Raw genomic sequence first — 22,052 nt, 5'->3', positions numbered from 1 at the left:
CTCTGAGCCACCCAGGCACCCCAGAGCTATTCTATTTTTTAGAAAGAATAAAATAATATATCGTCAGGAGAAGAATAAAGGTTATTTTCAAAGATTTAGCATAAATGCACAAATGGTTGTGCTGAAGACTCTTTTTAAAAAGCTTTGTGATTAGTGTGGTTTTAAAATTGTGCTTTAATTTACATGGGGGGGGACTAGGTAAAGCTAAATGCTCTCTGATTAACTCAGGTAAAACAACTTATGAGGCTTCTTGGTGGAACACTTCAGCTTTAGAAAGGGTAAATTTACACAATGTAGTGTAAAGTGTCACTGATCTGTTTGATCCTTCTTTTACTTGGTCATATTCTTTGTTAATATTTTTTAAAATTATTTCACTTTTTCATTATAAAATATTCCAGATACCTAAAAAAAAAGTACAGAGAAGACTATAACACATTTTCATTTTCTCTAGCTTTGATGAATAATATAATTTTGTCGTATTTGCTTATTTTATAATTTTAAAGAAAATGTTATAGACAAAGCCAAGGTAATTGGCCCTCTCTTGTTACTTTATTTTCTCCCAGGTAACAACAGTCTTGAACTGATAGCTATACTTTTTTCAGCATGGTTTCATAATTTATTAAATATATGTACCATGGCAATATATTTTATTGTTGTCATGTTTTTGCTGTTTACATAAGTGTAATTTGCATCTTTATTAACCTGCTTGATCTTTTTCATTTTTTTTTTCAAGAAATACTCAGGTTGATAGATGCAGATCTAGTTATTCAATGTCCTTTATTCAGTGGAATAGTTCAGCATACCATCCTAGTCTACAACTACACCACCATTTATCATCTAGTCTTCACTTTTATTTCAGGTTCTGTCATTTTGTTGTTGTTACTATTGCTATTAAAAAGTCTCAGAAAAAAAAAAGTCTCAGTAAATATCCTTGTGCTTGTCCCTGCGTGAGTTTTTCTGCTCTTAGGATTTATACCTAGAGGTAGAATTATTTTCTTTCTTTTTAAGATTTTACTTATTCATGAGACACACACACACACACACACACACACACACACACAGAAGCAGAGACATAGGCAGAGAGAGAAGCAGGCTCCCTGTGGGGAGCCCAACATGGGACTTGATCACAGGACTCCAGGATCGTGCCCTGGGCCGAAGGCAGGTGCTCAACCGCTGAGCCACCCAGGGATCCCCTAGAATTATCTCATTACTATTATTGAAACACTGCTATTTGAAGCTATAGATTTTTCCCCAGCTTTATTGAGGAATAATTGATAAATGTAATTTTGCATATTTACTATACAATGTGATGATTTGATATACATATGCATTGTGAAATGATTACTACAATCAAGATAATTGGTATATCTATCACCTCACATACATAGTGAAATCTTTCTTTTTTTTTTGGTGGTGAGAAGGTTTAATGTTTACTCTCAGCAAATTTCAAATATATAACACCTTATTATTAACTATATTCACCATTTGTATTTTAGATCCTCAGAATTTATTCATCTTAGAACTGAAAATTTATATTCTTTCACTGACATCTCCCCATTAAAAACACTTTGTTCTTTAAAATCTAAGGACAGAAAGTCAGAGATCTCATTGCCTTTCATCCTTACCAGCCCTGGATGTTGTTAGACTTCTAAAGTTTCTTGCTAATGAGATATGAAGTGGTATCTTATATTTATTTCAATTTGCATGTCCATGATTACCAGTAAAGTAGAATATTTTATTATGTGTTTATTGGTCTTTTGGATTTCCTCTTTTGCAAACAGCCTGTTTTTAACATTTTGCCTAATATAAAAATCCACTTTTATCTTTTACTAATTTTTAAGGTTTTTTTTTTTTTTTGGCTTATATGTTAATGCTTTGCAGGGCATGTGCATTGTGGACATCTCCCATCAGTGGCTGTGCTTAATTTTGTGTATGGTGAGTTTTGTTATGCTGAACTTTTAAAGACAAATGTAACCAATTTAAAAGCTTTCAAAATTATTTTTGTGTATCTTATTTTTAAATTTAATGCTTTGTTTTTCACAGCCTGATTTTTAATCTGTCTGGAATTTATTTTTTTGCAAATGTTTTGAAATAGAGATCTGATTTTTTTCTATATTGATGTAATTTGTTAAAAAAACATTTAGTCTCTATGTCTTCCATCCACATCTGTCACTTATCAAGTTTATGTATATCCATAACTTGATTTCAATACTCTGTTTTCTTTCAGTGACCTTCCACCTCTCTCAGTACTACACTTTCCTTTATTCAGATTTTCCATGGATTTGTGGTGAAGGGAGGGGTGGTAATGAACTGCCACATTTCCAGAGTTGAAAATCAGGTCATTTGCAATTCATAAACAAATGCCTTATTATGCATAACTGCAAAGCAAGAGAATTCGAAGGATCCAGGAATCAGCTGTTTTAAGCGACTAAGGTTTGTTTTTGAAAAATATTTACTTCTGGAATGCAATTTGATGACGGGTTAGAAGTTCAAGAATCATATGCCAATGATATTTATGCCAATGTCCTTTATTTACTTCTCTGCTGCCCATTAGTATTTGATGCTCAACTTCACAGTCATCTATAGGCAATATGTTTATAGGAAACCACCATCTCTTTCACAGAAACCATTTATTTCCATACAGCCTTATGAGCTCTGTGTGTGTACTCATGTCCACTTCTCCCTTTCTCCTCTATTAGACTCTATTGCATATAAATAGCAATATCTAAGATATTTTACACCCTGATTTTCTTCCTCAATGATGAGGGATGGCTAATAGCTGTTGGAGAACTTAGAGTTTTACTTAGTAAACAAAAGAAGGAATGAATGGATGAATGCATGCATGCAGGCCTTTTTCTAGGTTTTCTGAGATCACCAAGTGTCAGATCAGCTAACTTCCATGAAAATTTGGGTTTAGGGACAACATTTAATTTAATAAAGTAATATGCACGTGAAGAATCTTAGGTAGTTCTTTTAATACGTTCCTTACGGTGACTTAGATCTCAAATAACCTACATAACAGGTGCATTATGGTGAAACCTCAAGTCAATATTTTTATTTGTTTGCCTGTTATTATTTGTTGCTTTCATGTGTTTCTTTTTTTTTTTCTTTCATGTGTTTCTAATGAGATAAATTAAAATACACTACACCAGTATTTGGGATTGATACCATCACTAAGTTATCTGTGTTCTGTGTATTTTTGTTGTTTTAGTTGCTGTTTAGAAGTAATTGAAGATATAAAAACTTAACCTTGATTAAAAAAAGATAACTCAGTTATCTCCTACATTAAAGCAACATGAAATAATTTTTTTTCCACTCTGACTGGCAATATCTTGCTTTCTTCTGCAAGAGAACTCCATGATATGAAAACTGGTACTGCTACTGGAGCAGCAGAAAAAACATGTTTTTTCAAGTTAGTCTTTGGTAGCTATTTATTTATTTATTTATTTATTTATTTATTTATTTATTTATATTTTAAAATATTTTACCTATTTATTCATGTGAGACAGAGAGAGAAAGAGAGAGAGAGAAAGAGAGAGAGAGAGAGGCAGAGACATAGGCAGAAGGAGAAGCAGCCTCCCTGTGGGGAGCCTGATACGGGACTCAGTCCCAGGACCCCAGAATCATGACCTGAGCTAAAGGAAGTTGCTCGACCACTAAGCCACACAGGTGCCCTCAGTAGTTCTTTTATATGTCTCGTAGTTTCAGGACAAAAAGCCAATATTAGAAAATAGTGGTGTTTTGTTCTGGTGTGTGGCAATACCGACACCGTTACTGTATGTTGAGTTCATTAATCAAGATATAGGACCCTGTGTATGTGCTTAACTTTTCCTTTTTTTGATAGTAATAATTTGGAAATTGGGACTGCCAGCAAAATGCCTATTACCTCCAGTTACTTTGAAAAAAAAAACAAGCAAAAACCCTCAGACTATAAATAAAAGTACATATCGTTATAAGAAGTGCACCAGACCTGGTGTCTCTTGTGTTGTGAACAGATGCTGGGTTTGTCTGCAGAAATAATACTGTAGGTACTCGGGATCCCTGGGTGGCGCAGCGGTTTGGCGCCTGCCTTTGGCCCAGGGCGCGATCCTGGAGACCCAGGATCAAATCCCACGTCGGGCTCCCGGTGCATGGAGCCTGCTTCTCCCTCTGCCTGTGTCTCTGCCTCTCTCTCTCACTGTGTGCCTATCATAAATAAATAATAAAAAAAAAAAATTAAAAAAAAAATACTGTAGGTACTCCGACTTGATATGTTCACCTCTTGTTGACTATTCTTTCACCTCTGTGCTGTTGCTTCAGGTTACCGCCTGTTCTTCCTTATTTATGCCTGCTGCTTCCCGGGGCTGTCCTCTCCACTTCATGGTCCACATTCATGATCTCAGGTACCACTCTTGGGTATACCTCTCTCCCAAGTCAGCTGTTGAAGGATTGAATTGCCAGAGTGTGGTGGAAAATATTAACACTTTGTGAATGTTAACTCTTACCTGGTTTTCTTTACCTCTGCCAGGAACAACTAAATCATCACTTAAGCTTTTTCTGATCCCTAGAACCAAACCTACTTGTAAGCCAGAAACAGCTAAAAAACTTAAATTCCACCCAGTGGGGCTCAGTAACCTACATCTGGGATAGTTGTGAATTTGCTCATTTGTCTGATCAAAGTGCTCTGGCTAGTTCCTCTCTGGCTGAATGTTGTCTTAATGACCTACCAAGTACCACATGGCACCTCTGAGGCAGGCTTCTATTCTTGGTGGTAAAGCAGAGTGCTAGCTGGTATTTGGGGGTCTTAGTCCCTCTCCAGAGCACCCTGGTATCTGGAGCCTATTTCTTGCTGAATTTCCTACTGTCATGATCCACCCACCAAGTGCTTGCATGAAATTCCATTTGCTACTTGTCAGGGGTTGGTAAGTCTCATTGTAGGTCACAGTCATATGTCTTTTTTCTTGGCCTTTCCAGAATGTCTGCTAAAGTGAAGTGTACCATGGGTGGCTAGCTTCCAGGGCCTGGCTAAGTTCACTTCATCTTCCCTAATCATGGCTGCCTGTAGGTTCCTCATGCAATGGAGTCAGGAGGGGGTTGGGTGTTGACTGGAAAGGGCTGTGCATGTTTTCAGTTCTGTCCAGGCAGAAGAAATATCTTTTTTTTTCTGTGTTCATTCAGATGAGGTATGATTTCCTAATGTTTCCCATTGTGCAGGAAAGGCGCTGGTAGCAGCCCACAAGCTGTTCTGCTTCCCCAAGGTTTCTGCCAACTATTGTTTCAGTAGCTTTCTCAGATTTGTTATCATCTCAGCACAAATTTTTTCTAAGATATAAATTAAATTTATTTTTTTAACTTTTATCCCCTAAGTTGATTTTTCTTAATGATGAAAAAAGAGGAAGCACAGAAATACTTACTCTTGCTCCATGTCATTTTCCTTGTAGCTCATTAGCTATAAAAAGTTCACAGAACAATGTGAAATGGAAATGCATGATCATTCTCTTTTGTTGTGGAGGCAGGCTGGGGTGAAATGAACCCCTCCAGTTAGGAGTAACATATGGTGGTAAGGAAGAGGAACTTCGCAAATCTTGGGAACATGAGAAAAGAAAAAGAAAGAGAAAGAAAGAAAGAAAAAAGAAAGAAAGAAAGAAAGAAGAAAGAAAGAAAGAAAGAAAGAAAGAAAGAAAGAAAGAAAGAAAAAGAAAGAAAGAAAGAAAAAAGAGAAAGAAAGAAAGAAAGAAAGAAAGAAAGAAAGAAAGAAAGAAAGAAAGAAAGAAAGAAAGAAAGAAAGAAAGAAAGAAAGAAAGAAAGAAAGAAGAAAGAAAGAAAGTTGGACAACCAAGGAAGCCAACTAGAACTAAAAATGGTGGAAATCTACACTGCTTCACAACTCCACCTTCCAAGTTCATTCATCTGGCTCCATGGAGATTTTAGTCCCATGATCCCCAACTCCTGCCAAGTATTATCTCCTAGCTGCCTCCTCACTGAAGAGCTCCTTGTCCTGGAGGTAATAGAGATTCAGCAAGGACTGGGGTTGGAGGCATCCCTAATTACAGTGATCCTCATCAAGATCTGACTCTTCAAACTAAAAAATACAGTATCTCATCTTAGTTCGCTTCTTTCTAAGACTCAAGATAAAAATACTCTCTGGTTTAGAACAATTTGAAAGCTTCACATTTATATTAAAATGAAATTCATGCTTTGACATTGCAATTGCAATGTTCTGTAACTAAATAATTGTTTAATTTTTTGCCTCCTTGACAGAGATGCAAGAAGCAGGTAGGTGAGACATGGTTTCATTTCCCACTGTATCTTCAATAGTAAATATGCACAGAAAGACGGAAACAAGTGAAGAAAAGAGAATTAGCTAACAGATATATTTTTTATCCCACTATAAAGATTAGAGAAGCAAAAGCTCTGACTAGTTTCCTCTAGCAGAGTTGTTTTTACTTGGGATGTGTATGGGAACAATGACGGGATCTTACATATGCTTATGTAATGCTTTCAAACATGGAATAAATTGATTTTGGCAGGATAATCTGGGAACTAAAACTTGTGCATAATGTTATTTTTATGGTAATATCCGTAGTGATTTTTAGACATATGAATGCCAATCCTTCAAATGTGGTCTCTTTTGTAATTGATGTACAGGCAATGTCTTGTTAGAAAATAAGAAACCAGAGATTTAAGACTAGAAATTGGTTCCAAACATGACAAAAGCTCTGGAGAAGTAAATGGGAGGTGTGGTTGGGGGACTTGAACAGCCAAAAAGGGGCCACTGAGAAGCATATAGAAGAGGGTGTTAGCCAAAGAGAAGGAAGCCAAGACTACTTCTGGGATTAAACTCATAAACTCACACTTACTACTAATCCTGTAGAAGTGCTGTTGTTGCTTTTATTGTTGCTCTTGGAGTTTTATTGTTGTTACTAAATGCAAACAGCCTCCTGATGTTGCTGAACCAAGAATTCTACTTCTAAAGCCACCCTTCACCTAGTTGTTGCTAGACCCACAATTGCCCAGTATACACTGTACTTCTCCATTGCTGTTGCTCCTGCTGCGAGAGCTGGGGAAAGCAGAGCAAAGAATAGCTCCTCCATTCTTACCTCCAGGGTCCCTCATTGTGAAACCTAACTGAGAGTTAGCTAGCAAACATCTGGGAAAGATAAGGAGGGGGACACTGAAGAACAGATATCTAGATGAGAAGCAAGGGACACCTAATGTGTACAGTCTTGCAACTGTGTTCATTGGACGGTTTCCTATATCTAATTTTGTTAGGAAGTTTTTTATTCTAACTTTTCCAAGATGGAACATGGATCCGAGATGTTGATTGGAAGATGGATTATTTTATAGAGGTGCTGCTGAGCATTCAAAATACCATATGTACTTAGTAGATTTAATCAGTAGAGTTGTCTGATGCTAGAGGAAATAAATAATCTCTGAAGCCTGACCTTGAGTGTGAACACTGGAAGGGGTTTACATTAATATTTGTATATAGTAATGTGGTCTTGCAGGGGACTCTCAGCTAGTCCATATAGTCAGCTCCATTGTATTTTATATATCAGAAGTCATCTGGAGTAATATCTGAAGAAAAATTGAAAGCTCTCATCAAGTTTGGTGATGTGTAATCTAATTTGTGAAGAAAAAAATGTGAAAGAGAGAATACAATAATGAGAAAAAAGCTAAAACAAAAGCAAAGAATTTTTAATGATGATATTCATTCTCTACTCAAGATAATAGATAAAAGAAGTTACCTCACAGCTAAGACGCAATTTTGCTACAATTTCAGGTTATTGTTTCTCATATGAATTCTAGTGAGACTGTCATTGGGTAACACTAATAAAACCTTGCCTAACAATTAAGTAATCTAGTGCAACAGTAGCAGAGGATGTGGTGGGTAGTCATACTGTTTCTGTGTCCAAGTCTGGGCCTCCCTAGGATTGGTTCAGATAATTGGCTTGTAGGCAATTCTCAGTCTTTTCCAAATAATAATAATAATAATAATAATAATAATAATAATAATAATTTAATTCTTTGAAGAAAGAAAGGATAGTTTATGTGTTTCTTAATTTCTTTACAATCGTGCTTGCATAAATATAGATGTTACTTCAATTATCACATCAATTACCTCTGAAATGATATCCAAGATTCTAATGCATCCCTTAATATTCATAAAGACATCGCACCTGTTGGATTCTTCTGTCACTTAGTGAGTATATACGAGCATATCATGGAAATTATTCACCAAGTTTGCAGTGGCCTCAACCATCATAACATCTCTCTCTTACACCTGTCCAGAGTTTAATAAAACTCAAGTGCGGCTCCTTAAAAATGAAGAAAAACTTTTATCATTAGCTTCCTAGATACTAACTTGATTTCCATCTTTATTTCCAGGGAATTGTCTGGTTTGGTTTTCTAACAGGATTTAGTCTTGTGTCTACAGATGGAGGCTTGTCAGTCACTAAAAAGGGGAAACTGAAGCACTTAGAATTGTGGACAGTTTTATCAAGTGCCTAAGACCAGGAGTTTGAATAGAGGCAAATTGACTCTTGTATCTGGAAACTTAATCTTTTCTATTTTCTTAATCCCCTTGCTTTTTGTGGTATGAGGTTGTTGGTTAATAACACAGAAATCTGATTGCCAGAATTTGAATATTCTATATATAAGGATGTATAAACTCAGAAAGTTAAGTTCCTCTGTTTCAAGAGTACTTTATTACTATGTATTTATTATGTATTTCACTATTAATTTATGCTTCTGATTTCCTGCATTGATTTTAAGTTTTCTTCCATTTCTTTGTTTGTTGCTCCTTCTCCTTTCTGCTGTTCCTCATGTAGGTCTGGTCAATTGTATTTACTTTAAATTTAGTCAGTAGTGCCCATTCTTTTATTTACCTTCTTCTCCCAATGCCTCTTTCTCTGTCTTTCTCTCCTTGTGCTTTCAGCCCTCTTTCTTCTTTTCCTTCTTGCTCACTGTGCTCTAAACTCTAAAGCCACACTTTTACTAGTCCTAGTCTCCAAGGTGGTGCTTACTTAAAAGAAAATGCAAACATGAGTTGTCCATCTTGTTTACTGTCATGTTAATTCACCTTTGTAAAACAGATCCTGTATTTCCTTGACTGGTGAATAAGAAAAACCAGAAATACCAGTACAGACACTGTAAGTGCTCAGTCTGATGATTTCATGAAACTGATCATCCAGAGATGCATTTCTAGTGAACCCAGTCTATAGCTTCACAGAACATTGCTCACTTATGTCAGTGAGCATCTTTTATTAGGGCTGGTGCTTTTCAAAACTGAGGGAGGAAGCCTCTACCGGGGAGACTTTTGAGGATTATAAATGAGGAAATGAATGAAAAGAAAGCAATGGATGAAAAGAGTGTAAGAATATGTCAAGACTAATCTTATAAATAAGGAGGGAAGAAAACTTTCTCCAAAATGGGAGGAAAGAAGAACAGGATGAAAGAGAATCAAGTAGAAGTGCAAGGAGTACACGTACACTAGAAATGATTTATGATTTGTAACCTTGATCTTTTCAATAAATGGAAGGTCATTTTCTAACTGAGTTGAGATTACTGCTTGATGGAGACATTTTTTTTTTCTTTTTAAGTACATGATCATGGTATTTCCCATCTTCCCTTAGTAAATTTACACTTTTTGTGGAATCTGTTGCTTCTTTGGTGAATGGATTGTGACAAACGCGAGCACAGAGGCATCTCTGATTTTGCATTGCAGCTGTTCAGGCCACTTAATGGTGAGTTCAGCAGAAGGGTCTGGCAGTTGCATCCTCTGGGCAGTGGAAAAGCCCATTTTTATGCTGCCAGAGTACAGTTAGCATCCTTAAGAGAAGATTGGTGATGGATTTAAGGTTGGAAAACTTTGTTTTGTAACCCTATTCAACAGCTTATCATAATCCAACGTAGGAAGATTTATTTTGACAATCTTTCAGCATTTAATAAAATTGCCTTACAAAATATCCTTGTTATATTTTCTGCTTTATCTTCTTAAATTTTTTGGCCTCCCATGTTACCAGGGTTTAGAGTCTAACTTTCTAAATCTTCATTACTTTTGCCAAGGGAAAAGAGAATTTTAATTAAGAGCTTTTCTCCTCCTCAACCATAGCATATTGAGTTTCTTTCTTTTTTTTTTAATTAGGAAGAAGAAACAGCACTTTTTCTATCTTTCTGTATCAGATATACTTTAAAAAATTGTGTTAGCAAAAATATCACTATTTTTCTGGAAAAAAGAAACAAGGAAAGATGGGGTGGCCAACTGCAGATCATTTTGCTGAAGTTTTCAGTTATGGAATCTCCCTGGCAAAAATCTCTTTCCCCCGGATTCCAAACATAAAATTGGATGATACTTGTGAGCTTCTTTCAGTGATCACAGCAAAACATCAGTGGCCAAAATTAAACATATCCCTGTCCCTTTGTGCTGTAAATAGTTAACTGCCCTGCTTTCTAGTTTTCAACACTTAATTATTTTTAGTGTAAAGTGAATGAGTACAATCAAGGTAACTCAATAAACAGATGTTCAATAGCTTCAAGAAGCATATTAATAGTTTCCCTTTTTACTTTCTTAAATTAATCCCTGAATCTACTAATTTCATGAATTCCCAATCAGTGATCATCATTTTACTTGTTTATTCTAAGCATCTGATGAACTATCCTTTGTGCATAATATTTTTGTATTAGTGACAATTTGTTGCAGTATTGAATACAATAGAAGGTCCAGGACAAACAGTTTATATAAGGATGCCAATGCTGTGGTGGTAAACAAAGATAAACCAGGTTTTGTGGGATCCAAGGAATAAGACCTCAAGGGGCAACAGGCACCAAAGTCCCAAAACTAGAAGTGGAGTTAGGAACCAAGAGACTGGGGACATATAGCTGTAGCTAATCTCCTGGTCTCCATTCTCCCAGGCACAGTGGGGTTTGTAGCTAAGAAGGGGATATCTTGTTCTCTGTTCTCATAGCTTTTTTGCAACTCATAGCTCATACCTATTCATGACATCAGTTGTTTCAGGACCCAACAAAGCTTCTGTCTCTGAGGGCTTGATCTGCTTATCTTTACATCTTCAGTTCCCACTAATTGTTTAAATTTTCTGCTTCAAAGTTGGACTGGGGAAAGAATTTGATGGACCTGGCCTCTTAACACTGGCTTTACAGAAAGCAGACTGGGCCACCTCTAAGGCTCTCTTCCCGATCATCTGTGGTCACGGAAGATAAGAGCTCCAGATATGGATGATCTCAGGGATGATTCCAGCCTTTCTTCAACTAGTTCAGTTGGGCATTCTTCCCATACACTTAGTTTAAACTACTCTTTCTGAGGTTATGAACCACCTCCATTTGCCAAAGAAAATGACCACTTTTCATCATTCCTCATAATTTTGGCTCTTTCACCAACAGAAAATTAGTTGACCCTTACATTTTTGCTGATTTTTTTCTCCTGTTTTTCAAGACTCCACACTCTGCTGTTTTTCCTCCTACATCTACTTTAGCTTGGTCTCCTTTACTAGGTACTCCTCCTTGGCTTAACCTCTAATACTCAGACCTCAGGCTTAGTCTTAAACTCTATATTCTTCTCTAACTCTACTCTCTTTTTTGAAAATTCTCTGGCTTTAAGCAACATTTATACTGACAAATAATTGTATGCTTCTAGCTGTATACCTCTAGCTACTGCCCTCAGTATCAAAGTCCAATTGGATATAGTCACTTGAATTCCAGTAGGGCATTTCAAGCTACATAGATCAAAACTGTGCTCTTGATGCTACCCCAAAACCTGTTCTACCCAGATGCCTGAGCCCAAAACAAAGAAATGACACACACACACACACACACACACACACACACACACACAGAAAACAGTCTTGATTCTTTTCTTATTCAATATGCAATCAATCAACAGGTGCTATCAGCTGTGCCTCCAAAATTCTTGGGCTTCTCTCCATTTCCACCACTGCCCATTAGCCTGAGAAACCATTATTATTAACCTTACTTAGTGTTGTAGAGTTTTAACTAATCACTCTTTCCCCTTACAACACATGTTCTGTAGTCCCAGTAATAATTTAAAAATGACAATCAAACCATATCACTGTCCTGCACAAAATCCTCCACTGGCTTTTACCTACACTTAGAAAAAAAAAATCCAAACTCCTTAGCATGCTCTACAAGGCCCTGTATTATTTGTCTTCTGACTACATTTCTTACCTCATATCTATTCAACCACATTTTTCCTTCCTTCCTTCACTTCCCTTTTCTGTTTTTCAGTTGGAGCAAGTTTATTCCTGAGCCAAAAGCCTTTCCACTTTCTGAACCGTTAGATCTTCTGTAATGTCTTCAAATAGTTGGCTGCTTTTTCCAATCAGGTCCAGCTCAAGGGTCACCTCTGGAGAAAACTTCACAGAACATCCAGATAAATTAGCCACACCTTTAACTTTGTAGAAGAACTTGTTTTCTGCACTTTAGGTGATGGACCTTGAGGGCCATTGTATTTTAGATATCAAGAAAAACATGACAAATATGACTTTATTTTGGAGTCATAGGATGGTGAAATCTGGAGAAAATTTAATTACACTTTGAGTTTGTATGTAATGTACTTTTTATCTAAACAATTTAATTTAAATAGTAATATAACAGTGTTTCAAAACATGCTTCAGTTTGCTTTATATTCTTGGAACTCCTTCAAATTTTACATTTTGATATTCACCAAGTTTAGCCATCAGAGGAGTTCACTTTCTTTTTTTTTTTTTTTAAGATTTTATTTGTTTATTCGTGAGAAACACACACACAGAGAAAGAGAGAGAGAGAGAGAGGCAGAGACAAAGGCAGAGGGAGAAGCAGGCTCCCTGTGGGGAGCCTAATGTGGGACTTGATCCTGGGACCCTGAGATCATGACCTGAGCCTCAGACACTCAACCGCTGAGCCACCCAGGTGCCCCATACTACTACCATACTACTAATAGTGAAGATTAATTAGTGTTGCCTCTGAGATTGAAGTTTGAAGTAGAAGGAAAACAATTTTCATGCTTTTTTTGTGGGCAGCTGCTCTTCGTCTTACCCCTCCTTCATCTTCCTTATCCCCCCTTCTCTTTTTTCTTTTCCTTGCTTATGAAATAATTTTATTTTCTGGATGTTTTACTTACTAAATATGTTTCCAAATTCTGGTCTTATATTTATTTTTTGCAGAAACATCTCGCTAATTTTCTCTTAGTGGATGTTATTTAAGAGAATCTACAAATACATTGTTTAAAGTAAACAAGACAGGGATGCCTGGGTGACTCAGTGGTTGAGCACCTGCCCCTGGCTCAAGGCGTGATCTGTGGTCTCAGAATCAAGTCCCACATCAGGTTCCCTGCCTGGAGCCTGCTTCTCCCTCTGCCTACGTCTCTGCCTTTCTCTCTCTGTGTCTTTCATGAATAAATAAATAAAATCTTTAAAAATAAATAAAATAAACAAGACAGACACTTGAATCACTAAGCACATTTTAGTATTGTGTCCTTTATAAGAAATGGATAATACTTTATAATTTAATTTAATTCTCAGGTTTTATTTGACTTAGTTCTTTTGGTTTAAAAGAAATTAATTTTTTTAAAGATTTATTTATTTTAGAGAGAGAGCAGGGAGAGGGTCAAAGGGAGAAAGAGAATCCCAAGCAGACTCCCCATTGGGCATGGAGCCCCCACATTGAATTTGATCCTATGACCCTGAGATTATGACCTGAGCTAAAATCAAGAATTGGATGGATGTCTAACTGACTGAGTCATCCAAATATTTTTTACTTCATACTGGAGCTGGTTATGAAATGTGATGTTTGTTTAATTTCATTTTTACATGGATATGACCATGACTGGAAAACCAAAGAGCCATTCTGAATGAAGAAAAAGTTCAAAACATTAGATAATTGGCACTTTATCATTGGAGAATATTAAAGTGGATCCAGGTAATAGCCTTTATGCCCATGTGTCTTCTAATATCCTCCATGTGCTTATGTGATTAGGATAAAAAAGAGAGGCCCCGTTTATATGATTAACACTGTTCTTTATTCTGCTGTTCCCAGGTTTATTTCTGCCTCTGTCTCAGGAGCTGAGCCTTGATCATTATAGTTTCCAGGCTTCTTTGTTCTCTGGTTTCTGGCTGGGTTGAGTGAGAAATAGCAGGAAAAGAGGAAGGCAAAGGCCAGGCTACTCTATCCTTTCCCTTCTTAAGGGAGCATCTCTTCCACAGGATCAACTTCAGTGGGTCAGCCTTTTTCTGTTTACCCAAATTACTTAATCTAGACCCATCTTGCAGAATGGCTCTACCTCCTGGGTTCCGGTAATGCTGATGCCTGCCTATGTCCCTAAGAATATGGGCTTCTTTCTGCACTTCCTGCTCTCTGGGCTATCTCATTATCCAGAGGGTTTGTTTTATTCTGTTTTGTCTTGGTTAGGTCTTCAAGAAACTTTAACCTAACTTTCCATGTTAGGGTTGCTTTATGCAATAACCTAGTGGCCCATGGCCTCCTTGGCTTCATGAATCCTGAATAATAGGAGTACTTAGTGGAAAGAATAATAACCAAGTCATATTTTATTTTTTAAAAAATATTCCATTCAGCGCCTTTGAAGTTTAGTTGGGTAATTGTAAATGGAGTAAGTAATAGCCCCAAATGTAGAAATTTACGATAGACACTGAAGCTTAAGGACAAGTTCATTCACAGTGTTTTTCTTTTTGTTGGATAGTAAATAAATATCTCTTCAGCACATTATTTCCCAAGCTTAAAAAAAGGACAATTCTAACATTGTTTTCTCGAGTTTGGAAAATTACCTTGATACTGTTTTTTTTTTTTTTTTTTTTCCAAGAGAATAAGCAACTATTAGTTTATTTTGAAGAATTCTCTGCCAATTTTTGAAATTTTGATGCTACTTTTTCTTAAATTAGCTTTTCTTTATAGTTTGAGATTAGTTAACATTTAACCTTGTGTAAGTTTAAGGTATACAATGTATTGACTGATTAGATATTGCAGTATAATTACCACCATAGCTTTAATGCCTCTATCACATCACATCATTATTTCTTTTTTTGGTGCGGGGTGAGAACATTTAGGATCTAGGCTCTTAGTAATTGCAAAGAATGTAATACAGTATTTGTAAAGATAGCTTTGCACCAAAATTTCTATGTGGTTCTTATTTTTTAATGCATACAGTTTTCAACATGTGTTAGCATCTCATTTCTGTAATATTTGGTATTATCTGTGACTCAGGGCTGGAGCTTGTTTAATCAGACATGAGAGAGTATGATTAGTACCTAAGTTGGGGGGGGGCAACCTAAATATCTTTGTATAGTAAGTATCATTAGTTTGTTCATTAGGATATTTCAGTAAATAACATATCTCTTAAAAATAAATGAGGTACTTTGGAAGATATCTTAATAACATCATACCAAAAGCTTTATTAAAATTAGAAAACTATAGAAATGTGAAGAGAAATTGTAATATAAGATTTATCAGAGCAATGTAGATAAGCTCTCTTTCCTTAAGGGAACATCTCTTTCTGGAGAATTGAGATAAAAGTAAATTAAAAAAAAAGTAAAAAAAAATTTCCATACCATAGTAAAGTGTCAAAAATGTTGCAATAAATGTATTTTTATAAATAAATATGTAATAAATATTAAAAGTAGAATTCAATATTAAGAATATCTCCATTGTCATGATTATTAATTGTTCTCAACATTTCAAGTGTTCAAATCATGGTAGCAATTTCCCATTGAGAAAAAGATTTTGAAAAGCAAATTGTGAAGGAAAAGAAAAAAAGTAGAACAGAAGATCAAAGATAAGCTTTAAAATTTTTATGAGAAATACTTGTTAATCCTTTATTTCGAGAGTGTTCTATTCTTATCAGTTCCCACAGGCCACAAAAGTAAATATTAGCTATGCTTAAAAAAAAAAAAAGACAAACTATTTAATGTGTTAGCCTGCACTAATCTCCACCAAAGGAATAGTTATTTAATAGGGAAAATGATTAAGGCTGCTTTGCAGGGGAGGTGGCCCTGGGTTGCAGGTAGAACTTTGGAGGGTGTGGCCACGAAGGGCTGGGCATCCCAGGAAGCAACAGATGCCCAAGATGCTGGGGGCAGGCCACACAGCTGCAGAAAGAAGAGGGGGAAGGGTTGATGCTTCTTTTGTCTTTACTTGGGGAGAAAAGGGGGAAATTACTGTATTTAAGTAAAAAGGCTGTCTTCCTGGACATAAACCCAGGAGCTATGGAGCCCTTTCCCAGGGCTATCTAAACCTCATTCAAAAACACTCCACATCTTCATATTCCCTGACTTATCTACAGCTGGATTTTCACTCTATCACACCAGATGCAGAGATACTGGGTAGTAATGGAGATGGAAGAAAGTCTGGATTTTGGAGGCAGACAGATTTAAATTTCCATACTACCTCTGTATGTATTCAGCGTATACTGGTTACTTATGGTTTCAGCTGTTTAGTTTCTTCATGTGAAAATAACCATATCTGGAAGTATACTTTTGGATTTTGAAATTCTGAAGTTAACTAATAGATTACTTAGTACATAAAAGTTCTCAGTAAGTGATACCTGTCTTAAGGAAACAAAGAGTCTACAAGCTTAACATCTCAGTTTGCAGCTCAAGTTGCTCCAACCTTATTATTAAAAGCCCGAAACCCTCCCTGCCTTGGAAAGCTGCTGTATCACTCTCTAGTGACTTTTCAAGGCTCAACTATGAGGTTGAACGTGAATCTGTTTTATAAATGTCAGAAAGTCACATCAGCTGGTCTCATAATGGGTTCCATGGAATTGTTATGAGGGCTGTTAATAGCTGTTCCTCAAAATACATTCTGTGGTTATTTTAGCCAGGAAACACAGAATTTAGGACACTTGACAAATGTCTGCATGTCACTATGATTTCTGAAGATCCTGGTAGAAGGTGAGTAGGATATAAAGCATTTTTTTTTTTTTTTTTTGGTGAGGCTTTTCATGACTACTTTCCAGGTTAAGACTTGAAAATAAAATGTGTTTATAATTATTATGAAAGCAAATTAAGAAACATAATTCTTTCCACTTCTCAGTCATATATTTCTCCTGCTAAACACACTCTGATCCATTAAGTAGAGCCCTGTAGCAATGAAACTTTAATGCAGAGATTCTGATATTCATTTAAACATTACTTGTAAAGGAATATGGAAATTCTGTATGCTACTACTAAGGCAGAATAAAAAAAATGTTTATCCAGTTTTGCAGAGTTCTGATGTGATTAGATTTCATCGAATTGCCCCCTAGGTAGCAATGTCACTGATAATTATAAAGGAGTAAGGGGTGAGGGTGAGCAAAAGATGATTGAAACTTAGTTTTAGACAATGAGAAAGACATTGTATTAAAATAGGTCATTCTTCTCATTGGCATGATGAGGAGTAATACTTTATTTTTATAGTTTTGGATTAATGTGTTCTAAATATTTTGACTTATATCCCGCTGACAGTAGGACTTAGCATAGTGTACATGTGTAGTCATGTCAATATAATTCTCTGCTTCCTTACTGGAAAGGTAGGTAAAGTTGAGTCACTATATAATTTAAAAAAAATCCCTCTCCAGATGCCCATTGTGTTCCTCCAAAAGTCAGAATGGAATTTGACCCTTAATTCTACACATTGTTTTTTTTCCCATTAAATCAGTATACTGGATTTGACACTTCATAGGTTCTGTAGACATTTGGATGTGACTTCAGAGGGAAATTGAAATATTACTAAGAGTTCTTAAAATATATTTGATAATCACAATTTTGAATATTGGTGGTGCTAGTGCCTCTGGGATTCTTTCTAATATTTTAGACATGAAAATCAAGGAAGACCACTTCATGACAAAAAAAAAAAAAGAGAGAGAGAGAGATAGACAGAGACAGGGACATCGGTCATTTTGGGGTTAGAGACTATTGAATTCCTGCAGATCAACACAATGGTCCAGCTGGGACTATTTTTTCCACACAGTCTCTCTCAATGAATAGCCTTTTCTATCCTGGGATTGATAGTTTATTTTCATAATAATTCATTGTATCACAATAGTAACGTTATTCTTTACAATAATCATTCTGTTGGCATGAAATGATAGCCTTGGGAAAGGGAAATCATGAAAGCTATAGGTAAGGATTTACATATCTGCATTAAATCCTAACTTTGGCCATATCATAACCTTAGTCCTAAATCAAATTCAGGGCTCTCAAAATCTTCCTCTTTTAGTTCTTTTGATGCCTGACCCGTACAGTTACACAGCTGTACCACTCTCCTCTTGGTAGCAAAGATATTTCCTTAAATGTGTTTAGCAATTTGTGACTCTCTTTATTTTGGAGATGTAGAACATAGAGTGGGAATTGGGACAAAATCCAAGCAAAACCAGATGGTTCAGAAGACACAGTTTATTTTCCTCAAGCTTTTAACCTGGCTAAATGAGCTAAGAAAACAAAGCCCAGCAAGAAAGAAGCCTTCTGTAGGATTTAGTGGAGATGAAGCTTTGTAGATTGTGGCAACAGGAGAGCACAAGCAATAGGCGAAGCCTGATGCTTTCCAGCATCTGAATGGATCCGTCCAGGGCAGCAGAGAAACAAGAGGAAAAGCAGCCAGTTAGGAGATTAAATCTATGAATGTCCCACAACACTGGCTGTTCATAACATGGAGAAACTGAAGCTGATATCATAAGTAATTTTCCTGTCACTATATGACATTTTAAGAAAGCAGGAGTCTTTGAAAGAAAATTAATGAGGCAAAATAATTTCCCATAGATATTGTATTGGAGGAAATCTCTGACATCTTGAATATCCAGTAAGTGCTAACTCCTCCCTGGGCACCAAAGCAGTAAAACTTTAAAAAGTTACTGGGATCCATGAGATTAACACTTGAATCTCATTATTTGGATCTATATATTTCTGGGTTTTTAAAAATATTTTATTTATTTGTTCATGAGAGAGAGAGGCAGAGACATAGGTAGAGGGAGAAGCAGGCTCCATGCAGGGAGCCCAATGTGGGACTTGATCTCAGGACTCCAGGATCACACCCTGAGTCGAAGGCAAACGCTCAACCACTGAGCCACTCAAGCATCCCATATATTTTTGGTTTAAAAACATTTTAGGAAATTCTTGCACACCTAAATGAACAAGTAAAGAATTTTTGGAAAAGAAGCAAACCAACATAGGACTTTATTAAGTTAGCTTTACCATATGAGTTTAGGTATATTTCCGTGAGTATGGTTGACCCTTGAAGGACATGGGAGGGGTAGGGACACCAATTCCCCCAAATAAAAAATCCACCTATAGCTTTTGATCCCCCCAAAATGTAATTACTGATAGGCTACTGTTGACCAGGGGGCCTTTTGATATCATAAACAGTTGATTAGCACTTATTTTGTATGTTTATGTATTGTATGTTGTAGTCTTAAAAAGAGGAAGTTAAAAGAAAATCTCTAAAAATCATGAGAAAGAAAAATTATTATAGTACTATGCTGTATTAATTGAAAATAATCCACATATCAGTGGACCTGTACCTTTTAAACCCATTTTGTTCAAGGGTTAACTATACATAAATGTTGCATGACTGATGACACATTTTGCTATCAATATTACATTATTAAAAATAAATTTTATTTCTGGGCCTTTTAGGTATTTGCATTTATTTGAGTTTGTTCAGGGTGCTATACCAAAGTACTACAGACTGGGGGACTTATAAACAGTAGTAATTTATTTTTCAATGTTCTGGGGGCTAGAAGTCCCAGATCAGAGTGCCAGTATGGTCTGATGAAGGCTTTCTTCCCAACTGTAGACTTTTCTGTGTTGTATCCTGGTGAAAGGAGCAAGGATGAAAGGAGCGAGGGTGCTCTCTGGGTTTTCTTTTTATAAGGGCATCAGTCTCATTCATGAGAGCTCTGCCCTCATAACCTAATCACCTCCCAAAGGCACCACATCCTAATACCATCACATTGGGCACTGTGATTTCAACATACAAATTTCGAAGGGACACAAACATTCAGACAGTAATAACATCAAACACTTAGGACAAATCTATATGCTTTTGCTTGCTTTATCCTTCTTTGTAGCTGCCGGGTATATCTCATTTTGTTTATATCGTTGTGTGCTAAAACTTTAGGTACACTCGATCTTCTGTAGGAAGAAAGAATAACTCTGCCTTATAGAACAATACCTGTAGTCTTAAAACCTTGAATGTGGTAAGAAATAAGCCCATGGGATACTCTTGCTATTGACTGTTTTCTCCTAGACAGTAAGCATATTTTGACCTAGACTATGGGAGGTGTCCCTCAGACATCTTAACACTTTTACTCAAAGCAGAGAGTTGCCTACTCTGTCAGCTACCTAAGATGTTTCTCAGTTTTTATTCAGACTTCTCTCAGACACATCTCATTGAGATATAATTTTGTTGTAGGCACTGGAAACATATTGGTTAAGGCCAAAAATAAAAAAAATGTGTATTTGAGTGCCTGTGCACGCGCACACGCACGCACACACAGAGTTTACTAATTTAATACTTAGTCTATTGAGGGGCCTTAAAAAATAATTGTGCTTTCTTAAATATATGTTATAAAAGGAAACGTATAATAGAGTGGAAGACAGCTGGGGAATTACTAAATATAGGTCCTCTTTCTAATACTGATGAATTGTGATTTTACTTTTTTTTTGACCAGTCATGCTAGGGATTTACCAATTTTATTGATCTTTACAAAGACTCAAATTCTTTGGCTTCATTAATTTTCTCTATTGCTTTTCTTCATTGTATTTATCTTTGTTTTCTTTTTTTTCCTTCTACTTACTTTGAATTTAATTTGTTCTTCATTTAATTTTTAAGACTTTTGCTTTGCTCATTTATTTTATTTTTTGTAATATTAATTTTTCAAAGTTTTAATTTAAATTCCAGTTAGCTAACACTTATGAGAAAGCATTTTTTCTTATATAATATGATCATTTGGGAGTATAAATTTCCCTTTAAACCCTGCTTTGGTTGCTTTCCACAGATTATGACAGATTAGGATATCATTATTATTTAAAATATTTTCTAATTTCCATTGTTAACTCACTGGTTTCTTTAACTCATTGGTTATTTATAAAGGTGGTGTTACTTCATTCCCAAATAATTAGTTATGAATTTTCTACTTGTATATTTGTCATTGTTACTGATTTTTCATTTATTTTTGCCTTCATATTTGAGAGATATATTCACTTCATATAGAATTCAAAGTTGGCAGTTTGGGGTATTTATTTTTCCCCCTCCCTTCAAGCCCTCTAAAGATATTTTATTTTCTTTTGGTCTTCATTCTTTCAGTTGAGAAATCAAGTCATTGTTTTTGCTGTTCTTCTATGTACAATATCTCTTTTGGTTCTGGTTGACTTCAAGACTTTTTTCTTTATTTTTGATTTCAAGTAGATTAATTCCTTTGTGTCAATTTTAAAAAAAGATTTTTATTTATTTTTATTAGAGAGAGAGAGAGAGCTAGAGAGAGAGCATGAGCAGTGAAAGAGGAAAAGGGAGAGAGAATCAGACTCCCTACTGAGCAGCGGCCTGACACCCGACTTGGGGATTGATCCCAGGACCTGGAGATCATGACCTGAGCCCAAGGCAGACTTTTAACCGAGCCACCCAGGTGCCCCCTGATGTGTCAGTATTTTATTCTGCTTATATTTTACTGATTTTTCTACAGTTTTGTGTTGCTTTTAAATAAATTTGAGAAAATTTTGTACAGTATTTCTTTGAATCTTTTTGTTGCTCCCATCTTTCTATTTTCTTTTTTACAGACACCAGTTATGCTAGGCTGTATGATACTGTCCAAAAGTAATTTTTTTCCTACATTCTTTATCTTTATTTCAGTTTAAATTATTTCTTTTGGTCTCTCAGCAGGTTCACTGACGCTTTTGTCATCTCATCTCTGCTCTAGTGAAATTTACATTTTAGAGCACAGTATTTTAATTCTACAATTTTGATAGGCATCTATTTTTATAGTGTCCATTTCTATGCTAATATTCCCCATCTGTATATTCTTCATGGCCATTTTTTAAAAAGCTGCTCTAAAGTCCTTGTTATCATTGTCATCA

General features: G+C 35.9%; 1 long non-coding RNA gene across 9 annotated transcripts in view; it reads left to right on the top strand.

Moving 5' to 3' along the window:
• Positions 1-22,052, top strand: part of LOC140608957 (uncharacterized) — a 562,604-nt gene that overhangs the window by 342,675 nt on the left and 197,877 nt on the right. For 7 of the 9 annotated variants that reach the window (XR_012010953.1, XR_012010950.1, XR_012010949.1 and 4 more), the window contains 3 exons: positions 1,882-1,935; positions 4,300-4,382; positions 5,421-5,571. The exons of the other annotated variants lie outside the window; for them this stretch is intronic. This is a non-coding gene — a long non-coding RNA (uncharacterized lncRNA). Of the gene's footprint in view, positions 1-1,881; positions 1,936-4,299; positions 4,383-5,420; positions 5,572-22,052 lie in introns of those variants that run through there. 9 annotated transcript variants of the gene reach the window in all.

This window comes from Canis lupus, chromosome 18 (genome assembly GCF_048164855.1).
Source record: "Canis lupus baileyi chromosome 18, mCanLup2.hap1, whole genome shotgun sequence".
Classification (NCBI taxonomy): domain Eukaryota; kingdom Metazoa; phylum Chordata; class Mammalia; order Carnivora; family Canidae; genus Canis; species Canis lupus.
Note: the sequence above shows the minus strand (reverse complement) of the source record. Positions and strands in the feature narration are given on the sequence as shown.